This window comes from Petaurus breviceps, unplaced genomic scaffold, assembly GCF_028583685.1.
Source record: "Petaurus breviceps papuanus isolate PSGF00001 unplaced genomic scaffold, PetGlider_PUasm1.0 216, whole genome shotgun sequence".
NCBI lineage: Eukaryota > Metazoa > Chordata > Mammalia > Diprotodontia > Petauridae > Petaurus > Petaurus breviceps.
In genome coordinates, this window is record NW_027185867.1 from 5445873 (window position 1) to 5455894 (window position 10022).

Here is a 10022-nt window from a genome sequence, read left to right on the forward strand (position 1 = left end):
ATAACAACATTATAGGGGCGGCCAGGGAGCACAGCGAGTAAGAGCACTGGTCCCAGAGTCAGGATGACCTGGGATTGAATCTGGGCTCAGACACTTAGCACCCACCCAGAAACACCTGGCCGTGTAACCTTGAGCAAGTTACTTAACTCCAATTGCTTAAAAAAAAAATTATAAAGAATGACTTTGAAAGATTTTAAGAGCCCTGATCAATGAAATATTATAATAAGCCAATATTATGATAAAGTCCAAAGAACTGAAGCTAAAACATGCTATTTACCTCCTGATATTGAGAAGAAAGTCTGAAAATGCAGAATGATATATGTTTTTGGTACAGCTCAGGACCCACAGAATAATTCTCAGAGGGCTCTTTTGTACTTACTGATTCTCTTCTTTGACTAGAATCCACTGATCCCTCTGGAAGTAACTATTTCCTTCCTGTCCCAGTGTTCCTTGCTCAGGCTGATCCTTTGACTTTCTTCCATGGCCCATCTTTATTTAAAATGAACCCCATTCTTGGAAATAGCATCAACTTTCCACCTTCATCAACGTTAGATGGATCAGTAGAGACTGAGCACAGAATGCCTGGTGAATTTTATTTTTTTTCTTGGGTTAGGAATTGGGGTGGCTATGGCAATGTCCTTAGTTTGTACTATGGCCTGGTAAAGGCATTCAGATGAACAGATCTCTTCTTCCTCTATTACCTTCCTTACTGGATATAACCTCTCTCCTTTAATTCTGGGCTTCAGAAATTTCCTATTAAGGCTCTAGAGCCTTTTACTAATGAAACCCACCTCCTTCCCCCCCCCCCTTTTTGGAGGGGGGAAGGCAGGGAAACTGGGGTTAAGTGACTTGCCCAAGGTCACATGGTCAGTAAGTATTAAGTGTCTGAGTCTGAATTTGAACTTGGGTGAGTCCAGGGCCTATGCTCTATTGACTGTGCCACCTAGCCGCCCCTCTTTTCCTTTTCTCATTCCTCCTTCCCCTTCCTCCCCTTTTAGAATAAAAGAACAAAAAGAAGAATGTGGAAAGGAAGTGATTAGTAAGACTGAGGGGGATGATATATGAAGTCATAATCCTGAGCTTGTGCGAGGCTGTGTATCGGACATGCTGCTGCCACCTAGTGTTACAAAGTGGACGTGCCTCTGCTGCCCCCTCAGGGTCTGAATCCTCAGGTCCTATATGGGAAAAGACAGTTGCCTTTTTAGTCAATTCCTTGCTCCTACTTGGTGTGTTACCTAAAGTTTCTATATGCTGAGGCTAGTGCATCATGTTCAGAGATGTGAAGAAGTATAGGGAATGATTTAAATTATATCACAGAGGAAAAAATCCTGCTAATTGATATAATAAAGTTCAGGAAAGCCCAGAGAAGTGTACAAAGAGACATTGACAGAATGAGAAAGTAGAAAGGGGACTGACCTGGAGTCACAAGGCCTGAATTCAAGCCTTGCTCTTAAGCTTTTAAAGTCAAAATTCCAGGCTTGGACCTGGAATGAGGCCCAGTAGGTACAAGTTTCAGAGAAGCAAATTTCAAAGATCAACATGAGGAAAAAAATTCTAATATCACAGCTGGTCCAAAAATGGAATTGACTATTTTAAGAGTCAATAGTTAACTTATTCGTATATAGCACTTTGTAGTTTATGAAATGTTTTCCTTATAATAAAACTGTGAGGCAGATAATGCACACATTTTTTTCCCCCTATTCTACATACAATGAAACTGAAGTCTAGAAAATTTGAGGAAGGTCATACAATTAGTAACTTATAGAACTAGGACCAAAACTTAGGTCTTCTAATTCAAAGTCCACTGCATTTTTCACTAGGCAATCACTGGAGGTCTTTAATTAAAAGCTTGGTAATCAATAATTCAATCCAAAAGCATTTCTTAAGCACTCAACTATAGTCCAGGCATTGTACTAAATACATACAAAGACAAAAATGAATTAGCCCCTGCCTTCAAAAAGCTTATAGTCTAATGGAGGAGATGGTATATACAGAATATACACAAAATGAAAAAACAGTTTTGGGAAGTAAAGTATATCAGCTAGGGGAAATGGGAAAAAGTATAATAATCTCTCATAGATGTATTAGAAAGAATTCCCACTTTGGGTGGGAGTTGGTCTAAGTGACCTCTGACTTCCCTTCCAATTTGTTATGGTAGAAAGAAAAATAGAAGTATTTAGAAGACTTGGTTCTGCTGTTTACTCTTTGTGTGACATTGGGTAAGTCATTGAACTACTCTGGACTCTAACCTCTCATGTATGAAATATGGGGACTGGTCAAATTATCTTCTGAGATCTATGTTACCTTTAGATCTATGATTTCAAGAGCTATATACCAAAACAGATGGTTGTCTATCCCATTTTTAAAATGCTTCAAGAACAGATATGTCTCACTGTTCTAATGTTTACTCATTTTTTTTTGACAGAAAGTCTTTCTTTGTGATAAATTTCAGATTCTCTTCCTACAACTTAGTACTATTGTTTTCTAGTTCTGTAATCTGTGCATAGTTAGTGCCCTTTTAAAATAATTACATCCTTTTATGTACTTAAAAATATCACTTTGTAACACCTACCAGAGGTGGGGAACCTATGGGCTCAAGGCCACATGTGGCCCTCTAGGTCCTCAAGTGTGGCCTTTTGACCGAATCTAAACTTCACAGAACAAATCCCTTTAATAAAAGAATTTGTTCTGTAAAACTTGGACTCAGTCCAAAGGCCACACTGAATGGACCTAGAAGGCCACATGTGGCCTCAAGGTTGCAGATTCCCCACCCCTGAGTCCTAGACCATTATAGTAGTCTCGAGAACCATAGGATTCTACAGGAAGGAAGCTCAGAAATCATCTGTGAATTTAACAAATGAGAAAATTGAAACCTGGAGACATGAAATGACATTCAGTAGGTATATCATCAATGCAATACCCATAGCAGGTGCTATGAATATGTAGACACATTTCCAGGGCTAAATCACAAAATATAACAAACTCTTCCTCAGAGACAAAACCAATATATTTATTCAGATACCAGACAGCCAATTCTACCATGGTAACAAAGAAGTTTGCATACATCATCAATCCAGGGAGCTCTGCCATCCCCAAGCCTTTCCTCCATTAGACCTCCCCACAAACAAGGTCCCCTAAGCAAAATTCCTCTCTCACTCACACTAGCTGCTCTGCCTCAGCTCTCTCTCATTCTTCCTGGCTCTCTCTTCCCGTTCTACCCTTACTGCACCACCTATTCAGCAACCTCCTTCCCCCATGGGTTCCATGGGACTCAAGTTGTGGGCTGGGTCAAAGCTCAAAGCAGGTCACATGGGCCTATTAAAGGGTAGTATGATAGTAATGGAATATAAAGATCTCCCTGTATTGGCTTGGTTTTCAAATTGATTGTGTTAAAACCCAGAGCTTGTTAATCCCACCTGTGGGATGGACTTGTTGACTTGAAAAGAGAGTCCTGAACTGGGAGGAGCTGGTGAGATAGATTTGGAGAGACACAAGGGGAGAGGCAGAAGAACTTTTTGGAAGCAGCACTTGTGGAGGCAGAGAGAGACTGAGAGGATTGCTGAGGGCCACTTTGAATTGCCCTGGACTTTTGAGACCTGCCCCCTGAGCTGCCAAGGACTGAGGAGACATGGCTGTTTTGCTGGTACTTTGTCTGTTTTGATGTTGTTTTGCCATATTTGTCCACTGGCGAAAGACAGTCCTATTGTTGAAGAAGTCCTGGAACCTGGCTGTTGGTTAAGAGCTACTGAGACTGTCCTGCAGACAGAGAGTGAATACTGTCCACTGGTGAAGGACAGTGCTGTTATTGCAGGGGTCTGGGAACCTTTCTGTTGGTTCAGAAGCCCTGAAGAAGGATTTTCTTGTTGTATGTTTACAGAAATCCTGGGAGAGGGTTTTGCTAATGTTTCCAGGGGTTCTAGGACTGTTCTGCAGACAGAGGATGAATTAATGAAGAGACAGGCAATGTATCTTGTGGCCTTGCTAAGCTTTGTCTCCCCAGGAACAAAGATTGCTGAGAACTTGCCTCTGTGTCAAGATGAAGAAAAGACCTCCATTTGGGTATTAAGTGCTGTGCTTAAACTTGTTGTAACTCTGGGGTAGATTCAATTGTGATCCAAGGGTGGGGAACTTTTGACCTTTTTGTGTTCTGTGGTTGAACAAATGAATGTACTTTACTTATAATTGGAAACTAATCTCCATTTGAGAAGAGGGTCTTTGTGATGGACTAAATGAAGCTACAGCCTAGGGGTGGAGTAGTATTTAGAACAGGGACTTTGTAATTGATTGAATGAATATAAGGTCCTGGGGTGGGGTAGTACTTGGAGATTATTTAATCACACTTAGTAAATGCTGTATTTTGAATGATGTCATATTTTGATCTTCTCTGTTCTTAATTTGTCACTGAATAAAATGGAGAGCACCTATGCTGGTATTCTGAACCTTGGGAAGTTGCCTTTGCTTGGCATTACATTACAGGTAGGGAAGATCTTCACATTCCCTTAACATTACAGTAGATCACACTGCTAGTAGTACCAAAGCAGAACCTAGATGTATGTCTCCTGACTTCCAGTCCACAACTCTTTTCATTATATCATGTCAGCTCTAACCTTCCATTCTCTCCTCTTCCATCTTATGTTTCATCATTAATTTTGAAATTATTAATTTGATTAATTAGTAGTAGATTATTAATTTTCAAAAGCACAGCTCCAATAGTCTTTCCCTTCCTCTAATGAGGTGGAAAGAGAAGAAGTATGGTGTAATGGATAGTGTTGGATCTGGAATCAGGAAGATCTAAGTTCAAATCCTGCCTCTGGTACTTAATAGCTATGTAACTATAAGTCACCTAATCTCTCTGAGAATTTTTTCTTATATATAAAAAGAGGATGATAATACTTATAGTAGATACCTCATAGTATTGTTGTGAGGTTCAAATGAGATAACGTATGTAAAGTGGGTAAAGTTTTACAATCTTTAATTTGCTATAATAATGTCAATTATTATTTTAGAAATCTTCAATGGCATCATATTCATAGATTTATAGATCTAGAATTGGGAGAAAAGTTAGAGGCCATCTAGTATAATCCTCTCATTTTATAGATAAGGAAAATGAGGTATGGAGAGGTTAAGTGATTTGCTCAAGATTCCAAAGGTAGCAGGAAGGTGGAGTCAAGATGGCAGAGCAGAGGAAGCTATATAGCCGAGTTTTTCCAATATTCTCCTCCCAACAACTTTACATAGCACCTCAAATTGAATTCTGGAGCTGGAGAGCCAACAAAAGGTTAGGATATGACACTTTTCTAGCCTCAGACAATGTAGGAGGTTGGAAGGTGAGTTCTGTGACATTGGGGTGGGGGTTGACCTGGAGCACATACTGTAGCAACACCACCTTTGGGTCTTTGGAGGTGGCTGTGATAGCAGCAGCAGCTGTGGGAGTTCCCAGTCCAGAGATTGTACGGGGATTGGACACCTGATCAGAAAGAGATTATGTGCATTGGACTGTGCATTGTTTAATAATTCCATTACCCATTACCCAGTTCTAGGTTGCAGTTCCAGAGAGGAGTGCTGGTGCTTACAGCTGTGAGGGAGCCGGAACTCTTCCTGGATAAGGACCAGAGCTCAGAACAGGAGAACAGTGACCACATCTCTCCCCAGATCACACCATCTTGGAAAGCACCAAAATCCTTACCAACTTCCAGAAGTAGCTATGAAAACATCAATATAAAAAAACCCCCAAACTAAAGCTCAAGACAGTACCCAACCCCTGACCCTCAGGTAAGCAGAGCCCAATTTTAACATAAAGTTCAAAGTCAATAAATAGACTGGAAGAATGAACAAACAATAACAACAAAAAACCCTTACCATAAAAACCTGATATGGTGACAAGGAAGATCAAGACACAAACTCAGAAGACAATAAAATGAAAACAGCTATAAGTGAAGCCTCAAAGGAAAACACAGAATGGATATAAGCCCCCCCCAAAATTCCTTAAACTGCTAAAGAAAGAGTAAAAAATAGTTTTGAAAATCAAATAAAAGTGGTAGAGGAAAAATTAGGAAAAGAAATGAGAGCAAGCAAACTATGAAATTATGAAAATTATGAATTAACAGCTTGGTAAAAGACATTTAAAACCTCACTGCAGAGCCAGTATTTAAACCCAGGTCCCCTGACTTCCAGTCCCATGCTCTTTCCCCTGCATTTCAAACTGTGTAGCCAAGCATTCAAGATGCTCTAGAATCTAGCAAATTTCATTCTCTTGGTTCTACTTTTTTTTTTCACTCTGCATGATTTCAAACAGATTTTCCTATGTTTCATGAACTCACAGCAGTAATCTTTGCTTAATGATTGCTTACTACAAACTAATATTCCATAATATTCATAAAAAAATAGTTTTTGTAGCCATTGTCCAGTCAATGGGTGCTCACTATTTCCAGTTCTTTGCTATTATAAAGAATAACAGTGTAAATATTTTGGTTAATATTGGACAGATCTCAAACTGATGACTACTTACCACAAATGGGCAGCCCCATCATTTAATAAGAGGCTAGGAAACAATCTATTGGGTTTGAGGTGTTTGTCTGGGGAGAAAGTGATTTAGCTACACAAAGGCTATGCATACATATCATATGCAATCTCTGCCACAGATGGTGACCAATCTTTAATCACATACAGAGTTCACGATTGATAATAGACTGAATTCTACTGTCAAAGTGAAATTGAAGAACTGAAGCAATTTTCCAGAAAATTCAGGCAAATACACAATTGAACTCTGAATAATCCCTCAGTTATGTAAGTAATGTCCTCAATTCATCTTTCATTCAACAAATATCCACTGATTGTCTATTATTGTGAGGCACTGTCACTAGTGATGAACAAGACATGGTCCTTGATCTCAAAGATCATTTATAATAACAGTAATAAAAACTCACATTTCTATGGCACTTTGAAGTTAATAAAATACTTAATTCACAATAATCCTGTGAAGATGAATAGGGTAAATATTATTATCTTTATTTTATAGTTGAGGAAACCAATGACTTGCCCACAGTCACACAGCAAATAAGTATCAGAGCTAAGATGTTGTAACACGCATGCTGGTGTCATGCCCACTACACTGGAGGGCCTTACAACTCTCATGTAGGTGTGTGGTAGTAGTACCACATATTAGTGGTTTGTCTCTGGGAATCTAGATGTATCAGTAAGAAAGTAGATTACAGATTACTCAGTCCAGAGAGTAAGTACAATAAATTTACAATCACCCTTAACAAGGTATTGAGGAGTTAACCTCTTAATTTGGAGGGGTAGCTAGGTGGTGCAGTGGATAGAGTACCTGGCCTGGAGTCAGGAAAACTTACCTTCCTGAGTTTAAATCCAGATCCAGACATGTACTAGCTCTATGATCCTGGACAAGTCACTTAACCAGGTTTGTCTCAGTTTCTTTATCTGTAAAATGAGCTGGAGAAAGAATGGCAAATGAGCTAGAGAAGGCAGCCCTGGCTAAAATGGCAGAAATGGCAAGCCACTCCAGTATCTTTGCCAAGAAAACACCAAATGGGATCATGAAGAGTCAGACACAACTGAAAAATGACTGAATAACAATTTAATTTGGAAAACAGTTCACTTGAAATCAGAGAACTGCAAAGCTCCTTAGGTTGGCTCTCTGAGTACTGCAGGTCCAGAATGCTGCACTGTCCAATCAGAACAGAGTTTATAGCAAGCACTTCAGTTGGACTCTCTAATCAAGGCTAATAAATATAGCCACTTTTTTGTTCATTGAGATCCTCCTGTCTTTGAATTAGCATCAGCAAAGTGGCTGCAAAAATCTTTTTCTTTTTCAAATGAAAGTTGACAGAAAAACAAAACAAACAAAAAACAAAGAGGTACTTCCGAGAGATTTCATTTCTTTTAAGCTGGGGTGGGGGGGAGTGCTGAAGAGCAACATTTGGAACTGGAAACTTGTCCAAATTCTTTGAGCCTTCTCAAACTTATCAGGAATCATATAGTCTACTTTCAACTAACTGTTCTAGAAATTGAACTCAAGCTGCTTTTGACCCCCTATTTCTTTCTGTTTTTTAAAGTTTATTCTTTTTATTTTTATGTAGTATTTCATTTTCCCCAGTTATACTTAAAAACAATTTTTAACAGTTTCTTTTAAAAGTTTGAGTTCCAAATTCTCCCCCTTTCCCCTCCCCCCCATTGAGAAAGCAAGCAATTTGATATTGGTTATACATGTGTAGTCATGTATAAAACATATCCATAATAGTTATGTTATGAAAGAAAAATATGGACAAGAAAAGGAAAGAAAATAAAAAAGTATGTTTCAATCTGTATTAGGGCACCATCAGTTCTTTCTCTGGGGATGGACAGCATTTTTTATCTTAAGTCCTTCAGAGCTGTCTTAGATTGTTGTATTGCTGAGAATAGCTAAATCATTCACATCTGACCATCTTACAAATATTGCTGTTACTTTGTAAACAGTACAAAGTTTACATGCATCAGCCTCTGTAAGTCTTTTCAGGCTTTTGTGAGAGCATCCTGCTCATCATTTCTTTTTTTTTTTTTTTTAAAACAAAACAGGTTTAATAAGTTTCATGTAATCTTTTAAATAGTATAACCATTTTAAAAAAATGAGACTTATGTAATATTTGGTCTTCTGGAAGCTAGCTTCTTTTTATGCATCCACTGTTTTTTGAATTTGTTGGCACTTTGTTTTTTCTCTGTTCCCCAACTATTATTCACAAACTGAACTGCAGGTTTTTTAACTGGCAGCCTCTTGTTGTCAAGGGAAAGAAATTTGTTTACAGTAGTTCTGTTGCTCCCTCGACCATATAAATATTTCTGTATGAAGCCTTTGGCTGCTTGGTGCCTTAAATCTATCAGATCTTGGTCCTTCAGTCTACAAGCCACATACCTCTTCTTTACTCTTATATGGAATGTTTTTTCTTTTTTTCCCCTTGTTCTCACTTTCCATATTACCTTTTTCCAGTCTTGGTAATGATTCATTTATTTTAATCTGGGGAGTCGCAGTCAACTCCTCCAGAAGAGTGGCAGTAAGCAGCTTTCTTTTCTTCTGCTCTGTGAACAGCTCCTCCCGCCACTGCCGCTTCTCCTTCAGGAGCGTCTTGTCCCTGCGCAGCGCATCCCGCAGGCACTGCTTGTCTTCCTCGGCCTCCGCCTGGGCGCTGACGAAAGTCACCTCTTCTGGGGCTTCATCGTCATGTCATCCTCCTCCTCCTCCTCCATTGTCTGGGCTGCTGGGCCGCCATCGGGAAACTCCAGGTCCGGCTCTTCCTCTTCTGAGTCTAACTCCTCCGAATCTTCTTTCTCGTCCCCTGGTCCAGCACTGTCTCGGCCGACTGCGTGCAGCACTGTCTCCGCGGCCGTAGATTGACCATCTTCCTCTCTACCGCCGGCCTCGTGACCCCTCATCATTTCTTATAGTATAATATTATTCCATCATAATCACACACCACAATTTGTTTGGCCATTCCCCAATTGATGGGTATCCCCTCAATTTCCAATTCTTTGGCCCCAGAAAAGGGCTACTATATTTTTGTACAAATACGTTCTTTTCCTTTTTTTTTTTTTTTAATCTCTTTTGGGATATAGACCTAGTAGTGGTGGTATTGCTGGGTCAAAGGGTTTGCATGTTTTTATAGCCCTTTGGGCATGGTTCCAAATTGCTCTACAGAATGTTTGAATCTGTTCCCAATTCTACCAACAATGCATTAAAGTCTCATTTTCCCCCATATTGTCTCCAGGGGAATATGTCCCTCCAAAATTTCCAACATTTACTTTTCTTGTCCAACTACCCAAGCTAATAGGTATGAGGTAGTACCTCAGAATTGTTTTAATTTGTATTTCTCCTAACAATAGTGAGTATTTTTTCATATGGCTCTAGGAAGCTTTGATTAATTCATCTGAAAATTGATCATATCTTTTGAACATTTATCAATTGGTGAATGGCTTTTAATTTTATAAATTTGACTCAGTTCTCTATTTGTTTGAGAAATGAGGCCTCTATC

At 39.2% G+C, this 10022-nt stretch overlaps 1 pseudogene; it reads right to left on the reverse strand.

Annotated features, from left to right (window-relative positions):
- Window positions 1-8542: 8542 nt before the first annotated feature.
- Window positions 8543-9407, reverse strand: LOC138165840 (U3 small nucleolar RNA-associated protein NOL7 pseudogene; annotated as a pseudogene).
- Between the last annotated feature and the right edge of the window lie 615 nt (window positions 9408-10022).